Raw genomic sequence first — 23,834 nt, 5'->3', positions numbered from 1 at the left:
CAGTTCTGCACTTCAATATTCCACTGCAAACAAAAAAGTCCTTCAGTAAATGGAAACCTTTTGGTGAATGAATTGGGGACCACATCAAGGCTGAAACTTCAAATAAATAAATGTCATGACAGATTTAATTGGGTCCATGTGTTCAGTATCAACAGCTCCTAAGTAGAGTTTGTTACCAATGAAGAGGAACAGCCAGCAGGAAATAGTGGCATGCTGAATTAAACTTGAACACTCTAATCAAGCTAAGGCAGAGGTGTAAATTCTGCTTCTTTGATGCATCACTCACCAGTGTTGTTAGCTAACAACAATTTGTTTGCTCTGTTTTGTTGAGGCAACTGATTGGGTTGGATGACATTTATTTTCTGTGGTATTGGTAAAAAGGACAAGTAAAGATTTTCTAAAGTAATTTCAAGGAAAGGAATGACTCAACAAGCAAATTTGCAATGCCACTGAGGGGAAGAAACCTTATTTGATTATACGGTGTCTTGATTAGTGCTGCTGATTATGCGGTTTCTTTTATTGTATCCAAAGGAAAAATACTGAGAATGCTAAGAATAGTATTTCATAGGAAAAAATGTTTCTATTGTTGGGAAAAATTAATGTAATACCTGTGATGTTAAACTTAACCTGTGCCTTACCAAGGGACCCATGATTTCTTGGAGACATTAAAATTCATTCTTTTCTCATTACATTCACTGGGTGATGGGGATATATGAATGGTTGCAGGAAGGTGGCAAAGATGCCTCCAGCCAAACACAAATTAGTTGTTCCTCTGTGGCTATTAATTTCTAAGATACAGTTGCTAACTATGTAACTAAACAATTTTTTTCTGCCTTATCAAAGGACAAGACTGCAGTGTAACTTGTTTAGAGAATTTTTTTCTTTTGTGTAAATCTTCAGTTGTTAATTAAAACAGTAGACTGATCAAAGCATCCTACCCTTAAAATATTTTGCAAACTCTTTAATGCTCATTTTTACAACCTGATAAATCTCCCAGGAGCATAAAAAATCTACTTTTTATGTGGATCTATGATGTCTAATAATATGTGCTATGTTAGAGTATCATACGATATTTATAGGCATAATTTTTAATCACTGACACTAAAGCAAAATTTTTAAGACTAGATGATAACCACTAGATGGTATTCCACCTAGTAGCCCTTGGTTGGTTTCAGACTGTTGGGTGCTCCCATCCTATTCCCACCTTTCTTTTGGAGAGGATGGGAGCTATTTGAAGAGCAGACCTCCTTGGAGAACTGAGTAGCCCTTGTGTACCTGTGGGTATTCATGTCTGTGCAGAGACGGGAGGCTTGCCTCAGTCCCTATATACATGCACGCATCAAGGCCAATGTCCCAAGTGCAAAAGCAGAGCTAGAAGTCTTTCTCAGGCTGTCAAATTCTTTTGGAGATCTGTCACACTTCTTTCCTGACAGAATTAGGAAATATAGAAAACTTAATCAAACTATAGTTTTATTTTGCATTCTGACTTATTCAAAGTCCCAGGTAATAGCAGCAACTCGCTGAGGAATCTACTGGGGGAATCTACAATATATACAAATTTGGTATTGCTCAGAGGACTACCAAGGGTTCCCGCCTTCTTGCTCTGCCTGTAAATGGCTCTGTTTACTCTGTTTGTTCTCAGAGAAAAATACTTCCCAAAGAAGGAAGATAACCTACAAAGTCCAAGCACAGTGTTCTAGAGCTGGAAGAAGAATTTCCTTATCGTAGGATCATAGAACATGTTGAGTTGGAAGCGACCTATTAGGATTGTGGAGTCCAGCTCTTGACCCTATGAAGGACACCCCAAGAGTCACATCCTGTGCCTGAAAGCATTGTCCAAATGCTTCTTGAACTCAGACAGGCTTCGTGCTGTGACCACTTCCCTGGGGAACCTGTTCCAGTGCCCAACCAAGGGAAAAAACTTTTTCCCAATATACAACCTAAACCTCCTCTGGCTCAGCTTCATGCCATATCCTTGAGTCCTGTAACCGGTCACAAGAGTGGCGAGATTGGTAGTTACCCCTCGAATGCAGTGGCTCAGCAAAGCACGGGGGTTAAAATTTGAAAATTATATGCCATTACTAGTTAATTCTACTGTCTTCATTGCATTGTTATTCCTTTATGGCCTGCAGACTCAATGCAGTATTTCCTAAGGTTTAGTTTTAAAAGGCAATCTGATACAAAATGTATCATTGTGGGGCACCATATCTGAATTTAGCAGACTGAGGCATGAGTTAAGAAGTGTAGATTTTCACCAAGAAAACCAAAACATTCTTCAGATGGTAGTAGCATTTGAGATTCAGAACCAAATATTAAAGGATCATCTACAGAATCCTCTAGTCCTCCAAACAAGACTCCAAAAACAATTCAAGTTTTCAGAGCCAAATATCCTAGGGGACTTAAAACTTGTGGGAAAAGAAACTGCGCGTGTAATTAGTTTCACATGTTATACATGTGTCTGTGTCTACCTGCTGTAAGTGGTCTTTCTATGAGATGAACTGTCACTGCTGTCCATGACTGTGGATACAGAATTTAGAACCTCCCTTAGGATGATATCTTTCAGGTATAAATAATGTCACTACTGGGAAGAAACACACTGTTTTAGAAAGAGCAGATGGCAACAACAAATAAGCAATTATCCTAGAACCCTCATTGCATCACAAAATGATGATAAGGTTTTCTAGTAATATTGTACCAGAAATCAAACCATTTCAATAGTGAAGACTATGTTTTCAAAAGCAGCAGATGATTCTGGTATTAGAATCAAGAAAGTGTATTCTTTCTCAGCTGTGAGAGACCAAAGAGCAGCTCAGTTGTAAGGCTGAAATTATCCACTGTTTGTGAAGCTTTGAGCACCATGACTGTAGAGGACCTTTAATCTCAGCCTAAGGTGTTAGGGAGAGCTTTCAAGTGGTGACATGCTTATCTGAAGCTTCAGAGGGCATTATTCAGAAAACCAAACTGATAATCCCATCAGGTAAATCTTCTGAAACATTTTAATACTTATGCTTCTTGCTGGAGTAGAAAGCCATGGGCGGATCCAAAGCCAAAAGCAATAATTGGGAACCACTCTTGATGAATTACTTCAAAGCACTTTGGATCAAACTCATCGTGACAGCAGGCTTTCCTCTGGTATGTTAATACTTTTATACTCAGCTTTATCCAAAGCAGGCAGTGAACTGAAAGGCAGAAGTAAAACAAATGTTTTTCTGATCTTGAAGGGAATCTGAAGATGACTGTAATTACCAAAGAGAATCAGTTCTGATGTGAGTAGAGAAGTGTGAGAAAAGAGAAGATGTAAAGGAAACCAATGTATGATCACTGTAAAGTGAAGGATAATAAAAGCGAGGTGCCTATGCTGCAGATCAAACTCCCATGGCAATGGCCACTCCACATCTGTTCCTTTCTGTGTCTGAAGGTAATTCTGAAAAGTGCATGCATATGATGCCTTATGTTGTACAAGCCCAAAAGCATCTGTGTAATGATTTAGCATGATTGCCTCCAAAAAAAAAAAAAAGACAAACCCCAAAAAGACCTTCAAACCAACATTATTTATTTTAATAATTTTTATAAACCCATATGTCAGAAGTGGAAAATTAATAATTTACATGTAATATCTACAGTGTTCAGAGCAGCTGTATAGTAGTAAACTCATTTATAAATGCGTTTCATGCTAGTGATGTTGTCCTTTATTTAGTTATTTATGGAGGTCCCAAGAAAGTCATTTACTGTTGAAAGTTCTTGGAGTGAAATAAAAACATATAGATAATTATGACGGCATTTTTCAGCAGAAACATTACATCTCTTTTCCAATATTCACAAAACCTTAAAAACCACATAATATGTTTCCTTTACTTTCTAGCTATTCAGCAAAATTGTGGTTGTCTATTCAGTTCTAGTTAGATACCTCCTTGGAAGCCTGCTGTGGAAAGCTAAAGGAGGATGTAATCGATATCCCCATATTCTGAATCCTCAGCCCTCACTGAGAAACACCCTTACACAATTGAAATATTTAAGATGTATTTTGAAACTGAATCTCTTTTAGAGCCGCAGTAGGAACAGAAAACCCTTTGAGATTTAATTACTGTAAGGACTATTTATCTTTTCCGTTTTCAAATAGATGCTTACTAAGCACGGTCATGGTTGCTTGTCAGGAAAGGACTATTGCCATATATCATTACGAAATTAAGGTCCATTTTCAAGGTACCATTACAGCAGCACAAAGGCATGAGCATTATACTGAAAAGGCAGTGAAATGTCATTTACTTCAGACTCTATGCAGCATCTCTCTTTTCTTCTTTGTCGCATTTCTGATGTTACCCATCTATTTACACCAGATTATTCTCTGCTGCTTGTGACGTGAGGGAAAGTGAAAAAGGAACCTGTGCAGTGTCCACTACAGACACTGGAAAATTAGAAATGGGAAAGGTTGGTCAGCTAATTTTCCACATCAACTGATTGTGTTGGATTATGAATGGGCAGTTTCTTACCAACACATGTATTATCACAAGGGAACAGGAAGTGGGTTGTGCCCCATGGAGGAGTAAACTGTCGTGTGCAAGCATTGTGGACCATCTGACCAAATAGGAGAATCAGGCTGACAGGTTAAGAGCCAGCCTCAGTATTTTTCATTGCTGAAGGCAAAGTGCACTCTGCCAACCATGGTAAGTAGTGAGTGCATCAATCAGAAATCACAGAGTGGAGGTAATGTGCATGTAATCCCAGTGAACTCTAGATTTATTGACCCTTCAACTGATTCACAGGATGAGCCTAATAACACCAGGCCAAAAACTACATACGTAAAGGGAGATAGCTAGGACTAGTCCTCTCCTGCTTCCTTTCATACATTTTTAGCACTGCTCTTTTTATTTTATTTTTTTTTTCCCTAAAGAAAGCAAAAAAGCAAGGTGAAGATCAGAACCCAAGTCTGATCCAAAGAGACTTCCTCCCTGCCCCAATCTGGTGTCTGAATTTTGAGTCCTGCTCAGTTAAAGTCACTTTAATCAATGTCCTCCAAGTCACCTGAAGGTAATACACGTAACAGAAGGCTCTTGTCTGAGGGCTGGAGGAACCTGAGCTCCAAACCTGCCAAAAGAAAAACACTTAAATATTTTGTTTCTCCCCTCGTGAAACAGGGATGATAATACTGTCTTTTTGGAAAAAAATAGCTATATGACTCTATTTTTGCTTCTGTAGATTCTGTAAATTTATTCATCTTCTGTTCCTCATCAGCTTTAGCTGGAATCACAATCTTTGCCTCTTCAACCCTGCCCAATCCTCTTCCTTGGTCCTGCTGTGCTCCTCTCCCAGGACTGTGCCTGCTCTCTATCCCTGAGGCCAGGATTTCTCATGGCAGCAGTGGGTGTATTTTTCCTTTCTTTTCCTCCTTTCTTCCCGTTGGCTGTGCAAATTTCTTTTTACATCCTGCTTTTGTTTAAGCACCTTTGGGGACCCCCCAGGCTTGTCAGTCATGGAAAATAGATTGCACTGAGAATAAAGCACAGACTGGGATAAGGCAGTAAAGGAAAGACACATCTGATGAGGTAAATGCTGGCCCAGAGTACTGAAGAAACCACAGAGCAGCATTAACATTTCCAGGCAGCTGGCTCAGCAGTGATGTATGCTCCTACTGGTTAAGCTACAGTTGCTTTCAGTGCTCTCGGAGTGCTGTGCTCCACAGGAATGAAAGGAGTAGCAGGCTAGTGGTGCTAAGAAAAACATGTACTTGCTTCGCTTGTGGTCAGGACAGGACACACAAAGCATGGCTCCAAAAATCTCCTCTGCAAGCACCTTCTCCAGGTACACCTGAAGAGAAAGAGCAGCGAGCAGCAGTTCAGAAAAGACTGACGGTCTCTCCAGAGGCAAGATACACAATTGCTGCTGTCAAGCCTGTATCGGCAGCAGCATCTTTGCAGTGGTGAATGTTCAATAGTAATCGTGATATACACAACTCTTTAAACAAGACCCATTGCCGTGACAAACACCAGCTGAAGGAATGTTTACATGCTGACAGATGCAACCTGCAGCCACTTGTGGTTTATAGCCACGGACAAATAATAGTGTAGACAAGCTGGATCTGATTTTTCTCACTTGATCTGTTGAATTAGCAGTGTTATGCTGCTGTAAAGGAAAGAATAGCTAAACCTGTGGTGTCTTGATGGGTTTAATTGAGGACAGTCTGTATTCAAAGGGCAACAGATCAGCGCATGCTCTGGGCTCTGTGCCTGTACAGGGGCAAATGAGGATGCAAAACGGTCCTTCCCTACACACTGTGGCCTTTCCACATGCTTTCTTTGTGACCTTGTGTCCAGGCATACAATGGCAAATGGGCAAAAGCAACTTCCCAGTGTCCTGTCTCAACCAGTTCAAAGGCCAGCCACGAGTTTAATGTGGAACAGACACTCACTGTCATACTTTACAAAACATGCACTGTACCAGGCAATGGCAACAGGAGGCTGCAGCTCATTAGTTCTCTACTGACAGCAAATAAAGTCACTGAACCTTTCTAGGGGGGAGAGCACAGAGGGCAATAATCTGCTGCTGAAGAGTCACATAAGAAAGAGCAGAGAAATCCTGGGGATGTCTGTACTGCCGTGAGCCAAAGCTGGAAGAGGACAGTGATGGATATCACGTGTTAGGTTGTAGAAAACATAGAAACATGGTTGATGTCTTATACTGCTTAAAGCCAATGCCTAAATATTGTAATGTTAAAAAAAACAAATCAGTGGAGATCTTGTTCCACTGTAGAGTATTTTGTCATATTCCTTAAAGTATAGATTTTCTGCTGCAGAATGGGAAGTGATAAAGCACCTTCTGTGTTGCCTCATAATCCTGCCAGTAAGTTTCAAATGCAGCATCCATTTAAAGCAACATCAATATAGGATAAAAAGCAACACCATCAGGGAAGAGGTTACGTTTAGTTGGACTTACTTGTTTCGTGTTTCTTTTCCTTGTTTGAGCTTTCTCTAGAAGGTTCTATGTTCTCTTTATTGGCAGCCAACAATAAAACTCTACAGGTGATCCAAAAGGCTTTGAAGGTAGGATTTTCCGGGATAGAGTTTAATTGCTTATAAAACCTCCACGCACATGTTGAGCTCAGGGAGGATTCCTGCAGGCTCATCATCAAAAACCTGTTTGATTTGTATTTGCCAACTTTCCTGGTAATATCACATGTTCACATTAATTACCTCATTAGAGTACCAAACAAGAACTTACAAGAGAAGTGGATACATATTTTTCTCTCTGCTGTTTAAATATGAGTCATTGTTAGTGGCAAAAGACACAGAACAAAACGTGAACACACAGGCATGCAATTAGCTATCTTATGGAAAACCACCACTGATGTTTCACAGCTTCTATTTTCACAATATTTGTTTAGCTTTTCTGTCTTTGAGGACAAACTATTCTTACATAGCTGTCAGCATCTGTAAAAAGTTTTCTTTAAAGATCTAGTGACTACTATGCAATATTTTTTATATTTTTAGGTTTTTTTCTTTTTCAAGAAAAAAGGAAAGAAGTTTGCTTCTTAAAAGAAGTTTGCTTCTTTTAAGAAGCAAACAAGTTTATGAAGCAAGTTTGTGAACCAGACCATACAACTCTGAAGGAAGACATAAGTTCATGATCTAAAGGAATGCTGAGGCAAACTCTTTTGGCCCTTTTTCTGACCCAGAGTTCTCAAAAAGTATGCTCAGAGATGCCAGGAATTATCTGTCAGTTGCAAAAGACAATAAAATATTTGCCATAAAAATTATTTGCTTCTAGTGTAGAGAAAAATACAGAAGGAAGATGTGCCCATTATCTTTGATGTCAATAGGTTTAAAATTGGGAAAAAATTGTTACATGGATGTAGTGGAAGATATGGGGATCAAGTTTTGGCTTCTGCACGAGTACAGTAAATCCTACCTTATGGGACAGGTAAAATCCAGAATATATTATTGTTTACTGCTCACTGGACTTTATGACAAGTTTGTGCAAGTTAAAGCTACTTTAAGCTGCATTATGAGATCAAACTGTCTCAAGGATTGTTTATCAGGGTTCTACAGTGAATACAGCTCAAAACCTCATCGTGGGTGATGAGTGAGTACAGTACAAAACTTCATCATCCCCAAGTCTAAGTCTACTTGAAAAAAATATCTACAGCAAACCATTCTTCATTCGGAAGCTTGTTTGTATATGCTGCTTTTTGGTGTGTTGTGGATTTTTTTTAATTTTTAATTTATTTGCTTTATCCTGCAATTATAAATCCCAGTTTTAATAATCTGTAAAACTGTGACATAGTATTGTGCTGAACCAGTCATAACACTAATATCTGTGTCTAGGTACAACTCTAAATTTCTGGAGTTTCTCATGGCACTTGGATTTTGTGCAGGCTCCAGACAAACCTGGGGACAGTCAGCTATAAAACAAAGAAAACCATAAAGAATAAAAAGGGGGGTTTAGAATGTTTTGCTTTTCTTTTTTTTGATCCCTTTTAGGGTTTTTACTGACATTCACTCTTTGACTTGGCCACTTTGATCCCAGTCTCGCACAGTTGTTTCTCACTTCTTGTTCTGCTACTTGTATCTTATATCCAGGTTTTATCTGTAGGGATATCTCCAGATAAGTCCTTCATAAGCAGAGGGATACCTCTGGAGGGATATCTGGCTTATCTCCTGCTCCTGTGGGCCATGGCATTCACATGAAAGAGGTCTAAAAAAGCTCATACAGTCACTGTTCCTGCCATGTCTGGAGACTGTACCCTTCAGATGAGAGTCAGTAACTAAAAACTTAAGGCTTGATGGGCATACTTGCCCTTCCTCACAGGGCTTTGCTGACCTGCACTACCTAGTCATGGAGGTTTTCTCTGAAATACTGTTTCAAATACTGAGAGAGTTGGAGTTGTTTGGCCTGCAGAAGAGAAGGTTCCAGGGACATCTTACTGAGGCCTTTCAGTACCTAAAGGGGGTTTATAAGAGGTAGGGTGACAGACTTTTTAGCAGGGCCTGTTGTAACAGGATGGGGGTGATGGTTTTAAACTTAAAGAAGGAAAATTTAGACTAGATACAAGGAAGAAGGTTTTTATTATGAAGGTGGTGAAACACTGGAACAGGTTGCCCAGAGAGATGCCCTATCCCTGGAAACATTCAAGTTAAGGTTGAATGGTTCTCTGAGCAACCTGATCTCATCGAAGTTGTCTCTGTTCATTACACTGAGATGGACTAGATGACTTTTAAGGGTCCCCTCTAACCCAAACTATTTTATGATTCTATGATAAATGCACAAGACTCAGGAACTGTTGATGTTTGTTCAACTTGCACAATTTGTGTATGGTTGATAGATTAGTTTGCAGTTGAATCTTAAATGGCATGATTGGGAAATACCTAATCCAGTATATTAGAGTAAATAGTGATGTGAGAGAATGAAGAGGAGTTGTTTCAAATAGCACTTTTAGTTAGGGAGGCACAAAAGAGGGTTCCAAAGACTGAAAAAACAGTCTTAAAGCCCTACTCAGGACGCTGTTGAGGCTGCAACACAAGAGAAACTTTTAGAAGGTTATAGAAAACAGTGTACAGAAGCAGAGACAGAAAGAAAAGGAGATTTTAACTCACATTTCAGTTAGAAAACTGCACTTGGCAAAAGTGTTGCTCTCCAAAGTGAAAATGGCAGTCCCATCAGCTTTCCCAATGGTCTCATCAATTTTCACTGTGAACAAAACCCATTAAACACTGCTCATAGAAACCTTGATCAGAAAAGGAGGAAAGATTTACCAAATATCAGCATGCTTATTTTCAGTGTTTGGAAACCTGACAGAGGCCCCTATCCAACTCTACATGATCCCAGTGGAAATCCTCCTTCCCCCTACTGATTTTTTTGGGATCCAGACTCAGCTTGGTGCAACAAAGATGGAAAGTTAGGGTCACATCAAAATTCCTGTAATTTGCAGCTTTTTTGGAAGGCTTGCTTGAAGTTTGTTCCCTTCCACTCACATACACATTACACACCAGCCAGACGGGACACTCAGACTTACTGACTTTCTAAATATTTCCTGAAACCTCTGGAATGTTTTGGGGAAGATCCAGGAACTGGAAAAATATAATCATGGAGTTTCTTGAGGGAAAAAAAAAACCACCAAAACCCGAAAAACAACACAGTGGTAATTATTGGAAAGAGCCTTATTTAGTGTGATTGAGGGAACCCGGACGTTGCTGAGCGGGCAGAACAGCCGAGTGAGGTTCCAGGTAGATTGACTTATGCTGGGAATCAGAGCCACGCAGCTGAGATTGAAGCTGCCGGGCTCAAGCTGAACTCTGCCTGGGTTCTTAAGGGCTGGTGCAGCCATACACAGTGCCATCTAGTGGGTCGGGACAGCTTTTAACCGCTTTTTGGGCTCCCGGAGCAGCTCTGAGGTCAGCTGCCTGAACCTGCCAGTGATGGCTCTCTAGCTGAAAGGTCTGGTACATTGATTTTCTCGTTGGCACTGTGAAGCATTGCTGCAGAGATAAATATAGGGCAACACACAAAATGTCAGGAAGATCAGAATTTACCAAGAACTGCATGAGACTGAAAAACAGCAGGGAGAAATACTCCTGGGAAATATAGGAAATGGCCTTAATAGGGCATGTGAGGTTTTTTACCCTTCAAAATGAAGAGTAAAGAGTCAAAAAGCACTTCTCTCTCACCTCCCACCAACACTTGGTGGGTAGAAGGACAGATTTCTTTTCTCTCACCTCATCCCTTCACATTGATCTGGGACAACTGGGGCTGAAGACACTTCTCTCATGCCTGTCTGCTGTCTCTTACTCTTGTAACCAAAGTTAGATTCATCATTATGATGGGCTCAAGAAATAATATTTTCTAGGTCTGATTAGGAAGGATCTTTGCATTTTTATGGAAAGTACAAAATTTCTGATGTGGGAAGATGCCAAGAGTATTTTCTACAACTCTTTTTGTAGTAAAAGTGTGGAAATTATTATAAGATGTTGCAAAATACTCTGAGGGTTTTGCAGTGTGGGAAAGAGTGGGGTTCTTTGATCAAGCAGCATGTTACCTGTTGTGGACAGGGGATGGACTCAATGATTCATGCAATCTCTTCTAGTCTTTTTTTCCTTCCTCAGAGTTTGCTCTGCTCTTTTGCTTCCAAGGAAAGAAGAGTACAAGATTTCATCCCCTGGCTCAACTACAGGCTGCTTTCTCACTTCGTTTAGCACTCTGAATAACTGCTGTTCGTGAGATAATTGACCCATGTGAATTCACTGGGGGATGCAAAGTCTGGCCTTGCTTGCTGTGTACAGTGTGCTTAGAGATGGCTTTCAAACCATCATAAAAGTCTTGTTTGTGCTAAATAGTTGTCTGTCTCTTGAGACTGATGGGGTGTTAGTGTTCATGTTCCCTGCAATAGAAGTTGCATGACACATCAGAACATAGTTTTCTTAATTATATGTGCAGAGGATCCTGTAAGCAGATGGAGCCAGAAACAATGCCACATCAAAGGTACCCAGGAGAGACAAATGCTGAAACAAGTGAAAACTTCAAATTAGTGACAGAAAATACTTTTTTTTTAAGCTTTACTGTGGCCCTAGATTTACCTTCCAGAGTTATAGCCTCCATCTGTCATTTCTTTCTTAAGTACGAAAAGGAAGTAGACAAATATGGTAATTGTGTAAACTCATGCTTAGATATTGCTGTTGATTTTCTACCTTAACAAGCATATATTTTGTTCTTAATAAATGCTTATTAAGCATATTATGCTATAAGTGCAAATAGAGGAGCAACTTTTTTCTAAAGAAAGAATACAGACTTACCCAACTCAAAGTATCTAGAGTGACTGGATTCCCATACACAAATTAACCATTTATCACTCTGGGTCCTGATCCAGGGAAAAAATTCAGTCTTTGCATAATTTCAAGCATGTGCCTAGTCCCTTTGAAGTAAATGGAAAAGAGTTAATGGGGGTCAGAGCCTCAAAATGGGGGTTGTCCGTTTATTCACTCAAGTACCTCCCACACAGAGATCATGATTCTCTTCCAGGTTAGTGCACACAGAGTAGTGGGGTGTTTTCAGCCTCTTTCATTCTCTTGGGATCTTCTCCTCCTCGTTCTTAATATGCCTGACTTCACTGCTGTATTTCACAGTCCACTTCCCTAAACCACAGCTATCATCATTCTCCTCTCACCTCATCCCTATATTATCATAGGAGTATCTCCACACAGGCAGATGCCACCCATCAGTGACCTAGAGGGCCAATTGCTCAGTAACTCTCATACCTGTCTCCACATAGGAAATCACCGATGATCAGTTGTTAAATTCTGGTGTTAACATGTTCCCATGGGCAGACAGGTTCAGTACAGACAGAGCTAGACTTGCTCTCCTGGCTGCCACCACCAAGCTGTAGTGATTCCATCTAAAGCAGGATTCCTATATTTAATTGATTTGGTGATCAACATGTGCAGAACTGGTCTGAAACCCTTCCAACACCACTAAAAGTACATACAGCATAGTCTGGGAACCTCTGTCTAGAAAGACACATACATTTACTGGAGAAAACCACGATCCTTGAATATCACATACCTTCCCTCATGAGCCATCAGACACATCTTTCATTTAGACAGGCACAGAATCAATACTTATTCCCGTAACAGATATCTGACTAATAGGTTAGAAATGTCTTTTATGAGTTTTTCACTACTATCCTTGCTTCTGTAGCATGACGGTCCAAAAAACTGAAATACTCACCAGAAAGGAAAATAAAAAAAGAGCATAAATATTCACAGTGTGTGTAGGAAATCTTGGATTAATACACGTCTGAAAACCTTCATATGTGTCTTAAAACCTTCCTTTGTCTGCAACACAGATCGAATGTACCTCAGTGTTTTCAGTCTGAAGCACACTCTTCTGCTCTAGAGCTATGCTTGTATTTATACATTTATTTCTTTTTTCTAACTTCTTGTTTTCACTTGACTTTTTTCCATGTAATTTTCTTGTCTTTGCCTTTGGCTATGCACAGCTTTTTCTGAAAGAACATTTTGTACCCAATCTCTAGGCAGGTTAGTTTTCATGTGCATGGCCACTGAAGGGGCTGGGGCTGGCAGCACCAGCTCATGGAATTTGTGGATCCCCTCACGTTGCTTTTTGAAAACTTGGAGGGGGATACATTTAGACTGAAAAGCAGGAAATAATACCCAATTTCTATGAATATGAGTCATATTGCCAACTCATGCTTACTGTTCTGGAAATGTATTTGGAAGATAATTTTTTATTTTATTGCTAGCAGCAAATAGTTACTTTGAATCATTTGTCATTTTTTTCCCCCCGGTCTCCATGCTGCATCCTGAGTTATTTCTTGTTCAAACAGGTGCCAAATTCCCCTTTCCTTCTTCTCAAAAAAGCAACCCCAGCCAAACAAGGAGTAGTTATGATTTCTGTCACCAGCAGCACAACTCTCTAGTAGATGGACATCAGTATGGAGACTGGGAGAGCAAAGTCCCTCCCGCTGTAAGTAAAGTCCAGGCTTGTAACCACCTGAGGTTTCTAATTGTCCGTAAGTCTATGGTACCCTATGAGATGCATCCCAGAGTCCTAAAGGAATTGACTGGTGTAATTGCTAAGCCACTCTTCATGGTATTTCAAAAGTCATGTAGTCAGGTGACTTGAAAAAGAGAAACATTTTACCCATCTTTAAAAAAGCTAGAAAGGGGGACCCTGGGAAGGTGTCAGCCTCACCTCTGTGCCTGGGAAGACCATGGAACAGATGCTCCTAGAAGCTATGCTAAGGCACATGGAGGAGAAGGAGGTGATTTGAGACAGCCAGCATAGCTTCAGCAAGGACAAGTCCTGCCTGAGCATCCTAGTGGCCTTCTGTGATGGAGTGATTACATCAGCAGACAAGGGAAGGATTACAGATGTCATTTATCTGGACTTCTCTAAAGCCTTTGGTACAGTCCCCCACAACATCCTTCTCTCTAAACTGGAGACAGATTTGATGAGTGGACTGTTAGATGAATTAGAAAGTGTTTGGATGGTCGCATCCAGAGGGTAGTGGTCAATTGCTCAGACTCTTGATGGATGTCAGTGACAAGTGGTGTTCCTCTTGGGGGTCCATGTTTGACCAGTGCTATTTAATGTCCTAATTAGTGACATACACGAAAGGATCGAATGCACCCTCAGTAAGTTCACAGTTGACACCAAGCTGAGTAATGAGGTTGACACACCTGAAGGACAAGGTGTCATCTGGACAAGCTCATGGGAATCTCATGCGGTTTAACAAGACCAAGTGCCCCTGGGTCAGGGCAACCCCTGGTATCAATATTGGCTGGGGGATGAACAGATCAAGGGCAGCCCTGCCAAGGACTTGGAGGTGCTGGTGGATGAAAGGCTGGACATGAGCTGGCAATGCACACTTACAGCTCAGAAAGCTGATTGTGTCCTAGGCTGCATCAAAAGCAGAGTGGCCAGCAGGTCGAGGGAGGTGATTCTGCCCCTTTACTGTGCTCTGGTGAGACCTCACCTAGAGTACTACCTCCAGCTCTGGGGTCCCCAACACAGGAAGGACGTGGACCTGTTTGAATGAGTCCAAAGAAGGACCACCAAGTTGCTTAGAGGGATAGAGCACTTCTCCTATGAGGAAAGGCTGAGAGAATTTGGTTTGTTCAGCTTGGAAAAAAAAGGCTTCCAGGTGACCTAATTGCAACTCTCCAGTACATGAAGATAGCCTACAAGAAAGCTGGAAGGGGATTTTTTACAAGAGCACGTAGGGATAGGACAAGGGGCAATGGCTTCAAACTGAAAGAGAGTAAGTTTAGATTAGATATTAGGAAAAAATTCCTTACTGTGAGAGCAGTGAGGCACTGGAACAGGTTTCCCAGAGAAGGCATGTGGATGCCCCATCCCTGGAAATGTTCAAGACCAGTTTGGATGGAACCCTGACCAACCTGGTCTAGTGGAAAGTGTCACTGCCAATGGCACTGGGGCTGCAATTAGATGTTCTTTAAGGTCCTTTCCAACCCAGGCCATTCTACGATTCGATGAGGAATTCACTTAGTAGAAGGAAAGGTATGTGCATGTCCACATAGATAGAAAAGTAAACCAAAAATATCACTTTCTGTCTACTACCTCTCATATTGAGATAAACAATACTGTGATATTGGGAAGGCAGGAAGAGCAGTGTAATCAGTGTTCAAAATGGTTTCTTCTTAAAATATGTTTGATTGCTCTGAAAGCTTTCACTCTCTGGACTGTAATTTTCCACTCTGGTTGTCTCCTCTTACTTGTACGAATACTGGTGTAATCCTGGATGAACATAGAATAGTCTGGGTTGGAAGAGACCTTTAAAGTTTATCTAATGTACCCCTCAACAATGAGCAGGGACATCATCAATCACCAGCTCTGTCATTTTTAGTAAATCCTACCTGGATGCAGAGCATCCAGTAAATAACAGCTGAGGTTGGCAACACTTAGCAAGTGTTTCAGAACTTTCAGAGCAGTCTAAAATTTTGTCTGGGCAAGAAGAAACAGCAGCAGCATAACTGCACTGCCCTTAATCTTACTCTGCAGTCCGTTCAAGTTATGTAGCTCTGCCTAAACCAGCAAGCTGTCTATCAATTCCAAGGTATGTTGATGGGATATGTCAGGTGTTATCTGTGTGTGTGTGCTGAATGATCAGTTATAATGATGGAAGTATTACTGGGAAAATATTTAGAATAGTGTAAAGGTGTGTTCTCCTCCACAGATAAGGTCACTGGTCATTTTTCAATAAAAACAACCAACAAATCTATCAGAGAAATCTACCTGTTCTTTTATCTTCTACACCATGGTCCTTTTTTCATCACAAGGTGTTCTTACCATGCTAAGCCTTTAATGTTTGCTTTGCTCTTTCAATATTCTGACGTTGATTGTTTTTCTACCTTTTTTTTCCCCTTCCCCCAGAAACTCTCTTTAATGATGTTCTGTTTATACTGTTTGTCAGAGCTCACACTCAGTGTATATCAGGGATCATTGGTTTTGCTTAAATTGACTTTTTCATGCTCTTTTGTCATTTGTACCACAGCCAAACAAAAAGGGTAAAATGAATGCTGTGGCCTGGATGCATTATTTCTAGACAGAGATGGTAACCTCTTTGACATTAGAATACATGCTAAAGAGGGTTACAAGAGACCTTGTTTTCCTGTAAGAAACCTGTCCAGACTCTTGAGCTGCCAGCCCCAGAATATGAAATCAAGGGAAGAATCTGATCTAGATACTGTCTGCCAAGGATCACTTTACTCTGCCCGGGGCCTGGTAGCATCAGCACTGCTAAAACAGGAGGGACAGGCCTAGGGAAATAGAGGAAACATATGAAGGAAAAACAGACACAGCTTTATTTTGTGCCTCATCTTTATTTAGTATGAACTCATATGTGGAAATGCTTGGTACTTTGAAGCATGTTAAAAATAATTGTTATTGTTATAAGAAATGCATTTACTCATTCAATAAAACAAAAGGTAAGCAAATATCTGATCCTGTGTACAAGGATAGGATTGACTTTTAATGAGCTCTGTACTCTCTTTTTAGTTCTTATACTTAGACTTGTAACTCTTGACCTTTTCCTGGCACGCCAACAATGTCAATGGTTTATAGAGCTATATTCGTAAAATAGGGCAGCTTTAAAATTTACATCCCTGGATATACTTTTCAAAGCAGGATGCCTGAGCTCATACAAAGCATACTCATATTTTTTCATTATCATTAAAAATTTGTGGATGGTGTCTTATTTCCAGAAAACAACAGCATTTCTATGAGACATTGGGGGTAATTTACGGCCTTGTCTTGTAATACAAATGGACCATCAAATAATATAGTGTAGAAATGTATGGTTGAAAGCAGAAAGTACAACAACCCAGTAGATTATCTATTCTTTGTCTTTTCCAGTACATTGATTTCTCTGGTTGGTACTGGATGAACACAATCCTTTCCTGATAAGTCCCTCCTGATAAGGTGTGTTTTTCAGCAAACTTTTTCTGGAACCATTAAAATGACATCACAGGACAGACAAATGGAGTATTTTTTTCTACAGAGCACTCAAAACTGAGGCCTAATTTCTACCACTATCACTTTCGTTTACTCAGCATTCTGAGTGTAACTGTTCACCTTCTGATGTTACTGAAACATGAAATGTAAGAACACCAGTAATGTAGCCATTATTTATCACTGAATAAAATCCGAGCTGTATATTTGTCAATGAATTGTTGTGACTTGCTTGCTTAAGTGGAAATGTTTAAAACAGTCAGGTGTCCAAATCCTGTTCTTTTTCTGAATTGCCTCATTGTTTGCTGATGGCTTACAGGCCGAATGATGACTTGAATGGGACTTGGGGAAGCACCTGTGCTTGAAGAGAATTGATATGAAGATGAGAAGGCAGTGCCAGATCATGCTCTCATGAAAGAGCATTTAGGCAGATATCCAAAGACTACTGAAAGAAGGACCTGAGGAAATAAGATTTGTAAACATCCGCCAGGTGAACAATACCTTAGTTGAGTTACGAATACCACAGGAAAGACTGATAATCTCCAGGAAGGTAAAGTTGATTTTTTTTAATAATTAAAGCTAATCTCTATCTGTCTTTTTGTTTGAGTACTTATTTCCTACACTTAGAAAGTCAAAGACATTAAGGTAATTTAGTGAAATGTACACAAGAATAAGGAATAAATATGCACATTACAATTTAGAGACATCATGCACAATGGCTTTTTGTCAACGTGTCATTTCCTCCTTTCAAGAGAAAACAATGACAGAAAACGTTAAGGCAATTCAGTCCCTCTTCTACTTTGTTTTTAAATTACATTTCATTATCTTTTCATAACTTTATTTAGATTTTAAGATATAAATAGATTTGACTAAGGGGCTGTTGATTCAAACTAGGTTTAGTGTGTGTGACTATTTGGAAGATTACTACAGTGTATCCAGTAAATAATTGAATGAAAATTTTGAATGCAAAGATTCAAAGCCTAGAAACATATATTTACCTCATCTGTCTTATGTATGACACTTACTAATGATCCTTATGTACTTTATTTGCAACTGCCTTATTCATAAATGAATTATCTGTCTTGTTATCTGTCTTGTAAATACTGAATATTATTTTTAATAATACATAATAAAGAACACATAATGAATAATACCACACACTAAATTTTAATTATATTTATATAATAAATGGTAGTGTTTTGTAGAATGATAAGATTTGACCTAGATAGGTAAAACATTTTTTGAACTACACTTGCTTTTGGTTTGATAGTGAGCCCTTGGTAACTACCCTTTCAATTACTTATTCAATTACTTATTCAATTACTTTTCAATTACTTATTCACCTAATCTATAGGGATTACGTTTTGTCTAGTGATGTGTAAACTTATTCTGTTTGTGGGAGGCTACCTACAGATGGATAACTTTATACAACTCATATACCTGTATAAACAACTGCATTCTACTTGAGCTTATAGTGTAATGACAGTCATGACCCTAAGTGGTGGTGCGACTCTAGTTCATGAACGAACACTCTAGACTGTATTTCCATTGTTTGTTTATGAAGATGTCATGTGAGGCACTATCATAAGCTTTTAAAGCCAGGCATATCATATCTACTGCTTCCTGTCTATCCTGTAAGCCACTTATGCTGTCAAAGAAAGAAATTCAATTGAGCTGAAAAACTTGGTTGGCTAGCACCCTACCAGGTATCAGTGAGATCTGCCAAGATTTGTCTTGGCAGCCTCTCCCATCAGAGCTATGAAAGTTGGCGGGCCATAGAAAAGCAGATGGTGTGCTTACTCTAAGGAATTATTTATAATGACATTGTTCATGATAAATCTATGCTGAATGTTTCTTATCTCCTTAGGAGTTTCCATATTTGCATTCTTTCATCAGGTGAAAGAATGACTGTGGAGGCATTAATTATTTCCTCTGATAAGTTGTGGAAAGAAGTTATACAAGACTGCAGAAAAGATCTTGTGATGCATTTTTTCAAGAAGAGAAAAGCAGGAAAACCCCCAAATAACTATAGAGCAGACATCATTGCTTTTATTTCTGGGGACAGACACTTAGAAGATAAGAAGATTATGAATATGCAGTAGTATAGCTCACTATGCAGGTCATAGTGAGCAATCCAGAGGCCCTGGTCATTGTTTCTGCAGACGTGCAGTGCCAAACATACCAGGGAAGGTCAATGAGTCAAAGTGACTGAGCAGTTGTGGAGGGGACTGGAACCCTATAAGCAATGATTACATCTACTTACAGAAGAGGATTGTTGGTGGGAATAGTGTAAGTGTAGCTGGTAGGAAGCTGCACTTGGACAATTCCCACATCTGCCAGGCTGGAGCACCTAAAGGACCGAGATCCTGCTTTGTCTTTCAATGGAGTCGGGCACAGAGAGGCAGACAAAAAAAAAAGTGGGGACATGATGTGCATAAAGTGGTTGGGGAAACACCAAGGTGGGAACTCTGTGCCATTTACATTGAAAATGTACAGGGATATTTCAGGATAAAAGGTATTTAATTTTCCTGGCACAGATTGGTAAATATTACTATCGGGCTTCCAGTAGCAATTCATTTATTGCACTCAAATATCAATGTTAACTATATCAGTATTGACTCATCTTTGCCTTTTCACCAGCAAATCAAACATTTCATGGTTTCATGCTTATTAGTGAGTAGTGTATTTTGCTTCCCTGCAGAAGCCACTCTATTCAGAGTAGTAGTTATCCCCACTTTTGAAGATTTCTACATATGTGAAAAATAAGAGAGAGATTGAATTATTCCTCTGTTAGGAATTTCCTGGATCTCTCTCTCTTAGGCTACCAACTTGGCCACTTCCTAGGTTGACCGTTTCCAGTCTTGACACTGCATTTCAACTCTCACTTCTTACACTCCACTGTGAATCAGGCAGGGAATAATTTGTAGAGTCCACTCTTTTGATCCCTTCCAGACTTTTCTGTCTTCAAATTGAAGAACTCAGAATTGCCCAGTTGAGAGTCATGCCAAAATGCATTTAAAAATCCCAAAAAATGTGTAAACAGCATCTACATAGGGAAGGGCTCTTACAACTTTGGCAATGTCTGTGCCAGAGCAAGACATCAGTATGCCTCATATCAATAAATCTCTGTCTTCTGACTCATGACTGCCAGGCTTCACATACCTGGGCATGCCTTAGAGGGACCTCTGCAGCTCAGATGGAGTGAGGGAGATAGATTAATTTGATGATGACAGCAGTCTTGGAGCACCCATAGTAGTCTGATACAGTCACTGGGAATTAGGTGGTTCCAGCAGGTGAAGAAGACTTATTGCCAAAAGAGATGTCTACTTCAGTTTGATCTGAAAAGATGTCAAGTCGCTGTACCTATTACAGCCACCACAAAAATGAAGTCCTACAGTGAAAAACAGCATTGTCAAGACTCCATCCTTAGAAATTAAGCTAACTAAGGATTTGAATAATTACAACAACAAAAATAAAACATCTCTGGAGAACAGAACACATGATAGCACCAGGTTTTTCTGATGGGCTGTTGTTGTAAAGTATTTTGTGAAAAGTGAATTTTGAACAGCTAAGAGCTATTTTTCCAAATGCAACCAAAATCTATATCCAGCATTTTTTTAAAAAAGAAATAAATTGACACATCTTTAATGAAACACCCATAAAAATCCCATTCAATAGAGTTCATTTGTTGTTAAGTCCACAAAACTGGTTGTGTGACAGAAGTTAATTGGTGTAAAGTTAGTGCTACTGTCTCTTAGATACTAACTCTGTCAGCTCTCTAGATTATAACATCTGCCTAGACATTTTTTATCAGAAATGCTACTATATTTATTAATTTATTTCTTTGCATCATCTTTTCAAGGATATAATAAGGGTGGAATTGTAAGAGTTTCTGGAACAAAATCTCAGTCACTGAGATATGAGTCAGCTCTGCATAATCTCAGCATTTCTGGATTTTTTTTTAATCTGTCCTTTTTTGTGACTTATTTACTCCTTATGGTAGTATTTTATTTTTGAAACTCTATTAGAATGCATGAGTTCAGCAAACATCCTCAAAACTTAGTGCTAGGAATGACAAGTGATGTAGAGAATTTGCTCCCTGGACTTATTAAAGAGACTCTCTGATCACTGAAAAGTAGTTAAAGCAGCATAGCACATCCTCACAAAATAAGTCAAAAAAGATTTCTACATGTCTAAAATGAAAATGTTGTTGTCATTTGTGCAGGCAAAGGGCAGGACAGCAATATCCCTGAGAGATTATCATTGTCAGAACACAATTCAAACCTGTGCTCTGCCAAGGGTAACCACACTGAAATTTTCTTTGCCTCAACTACCCATTGATTAAATGGTGATGATGGCACCCATGAGTCTTATCAGACAAAATTTTGAGGTACAGTGTGATACAATGCCAAACAGAGTCTGTAAAATGCATAAGTATCTCTGAATGAAGAAGTTTTCTAAGTTATTTGCTGTAAGATTGAAATACCCATCTTTTATCAGAGTCAATATGCATGGAACAATGTAATACTTTCCTATCACTGATATTTTCTAGCAGAAATTTATCATATTGCAAAAAATTCATGACCATTTAGTCAATAGCAGACATCTTAGAAATATTAAGGAAAGGACTATTTTGATATACAAGGATTATTTTTTTCCACTATAAAATTAAGATTTGTACTTTTTTTATTTTTAAGCTAAATTTTAGCAAAAAAGAACTGTTTATTGGATATAGGATGGCTATAGAGCAGGGAAAGGAATATTATGGTTTCCCACTTAAAATTGTAGAAGAATAAATTTTTTAAATTGTTTGCATTAAAGAGGCATTAGAGATTTGGCTAGCAAAGAGTAACAAGTAGTTTGCTAAACCTGGATGTCTGGGTTCAGAGGTAGTTAAATTCTAGTACATTCAAATTTCACACATTATGGAATTCTTTTAAGGTTGTTTAAAAAATTTCTGTGACTGTTTCTTCAATTAAGGTCTGATTTTTGAGTACTTTCTGGTTAAAGTAATACACATTAATCAGACAATGTTATTTTTCCTTGGGTGCTTACTCTCTCAGTTAATGGAAAAAGAACAAATTAAGATCAAAAAGCATTGTTACAGAGTTACAAAAATTAGGGTAGAGGAATTTTCTAGGCTGTGCTATCATGTCACTGAGTGCCATAACTGAATTGCAAAATAAATGATAAAAAATAAATAGTAAAAATTAAAGGTCACTCATATACAGCCATAAAATTCTGCATTATATATGAACAGAAAGACATTTTAGTTCTCTGTGTTTTTTAAATACTTCATTTGATACTTGTGGTCAAAATGAGAATGGAATTAATATTGGACTGTGCTCTTCTCCCTCACACTTTGTGAAACTATTTTTTGGGAAACTAGTCCTCAAATGCCTATAGCAGAAGCTTGCCTTTTATGCATTCTATCCTTTATAAGATCGGTAACAGCGTGAGGTCACTACTGGAGGAGATAGTCCCCCAAGTGAGAGAAGCCAACAACTTCTGCTTTTCATATAGATGTTTTGAATTTCTGACATTTTGTTAAAAACATATTGCCTCCTCGTTCTGCTTCCCAGTGTCCTGAAGTGAGAAAATAGTCTTATTTTATGAAGGGGTTAGAGTGCAGCCTCTGTAACTTAGATGCTTGTGCAGAAATATACAGCAGCAGTACTCTCCCTCAAGAGATCTATCTGTCTATCTACCTCTATTGCCTGAATAGAAAATATAGGTATTTACTGTCTAGATTAAGACATAAATTAGGTTCTCAGGTTAGGCAGACTAGATGTCGTGTTATAACTCTGCATGTTGTAACCATCCCAAGTTTCTTGACACCAGTACTGCTGTAAGGGAGATGTAGCTAGGATCTATGACATACAGGGGTGAAGGGGAGGCTTGTGCCATTCTGCAGTGGAGCTCGTTTCTAGGTACAACACTTCTGGTGGTCTAAAATGGCATCTGATGCTGATATGGCACAACTGAATCCTGCTTGAGCAGTCTGTCATTGAGGAAATATTCAACTTTTTAGTGGTATACATGTTCAAGGGAAATTGAACCATAGACAATAAGGAAAAGAAAAATTCAAATGAATTCCTATGTTTAATATGTGGAGACTGATTTATCTTTGTCTTAGAAGTATGGTTTAGTTATGTATGCAGGTGTCTGAAGAAAAGCAGTGGTACCACAGGAAGGGTATGGTTTTCAGTTTTGGTTGGTACTATGATTTAGAATTTTACAAGATAGGCAGAGATAAAAAAAACCAAACAACGAACCACATAAAATTAATGTGGCTTGAGCTATTCACAGATGTTACTAATCACAGAATGTTCTCAGTTGGAAGGGACCCACAGGGATCATCAAGTCCAACTCTTAAGTGAATAGCCCATACAGGGACCCTGGTATTATTAACACCTTTCTCTGAGCAACTGAGTTAATGACCTTTATCTAATGATATAATAAAATAAACTGGCTTCAACAACAAACTCAGATCAACAACAAAAACTCTGACTCGTGCTCAAAACTTAGGGGAAGTTCATGATATAAAAAGAATTTGTATCAACTAAGACTTGATCATGTCTACTTTAGTTTGAATAGACAAAGGTTGTTTTTTTATACAGAAGGACAAGTCATAGTAAGTTCACTACTTTGGTTGCAAGTGTAATCAGCACATAAATCTTCAAATTTAACTTTGATGCGTTTTGTCCTGACCACAAGTAAGAACAAACTGGAAGAAAATATTGCCTGAATGCTTGCTGAGCAGGGAATTTAATTAATTTACCTTCAAAGGAAAATTTTTGCAGCATACCAAGATGAGCGATCTGTGGTAACCTATAATTATTAAAACATATTCTATT

Source organism: Manacus candei, unplaced genomic scaffold, assembly GCF_025592945.1.
Source record: "Manacus candei isolate 608988 ecotype Guabito, Panama unplaced genomic scaffold, ASM2559294v1 h1tg000011l, whole genome shotgun sequence".
In the NCBI taxonomy this organism is placed as follows: domain Eukaryota; kingdom Metazoa; phylum Chordata; class Aves; order Passeriformes; family Pipridae; genus Manacus; species Manacus candei.
Note: the sequence above shows the minus strand (reverse complement) of the source record.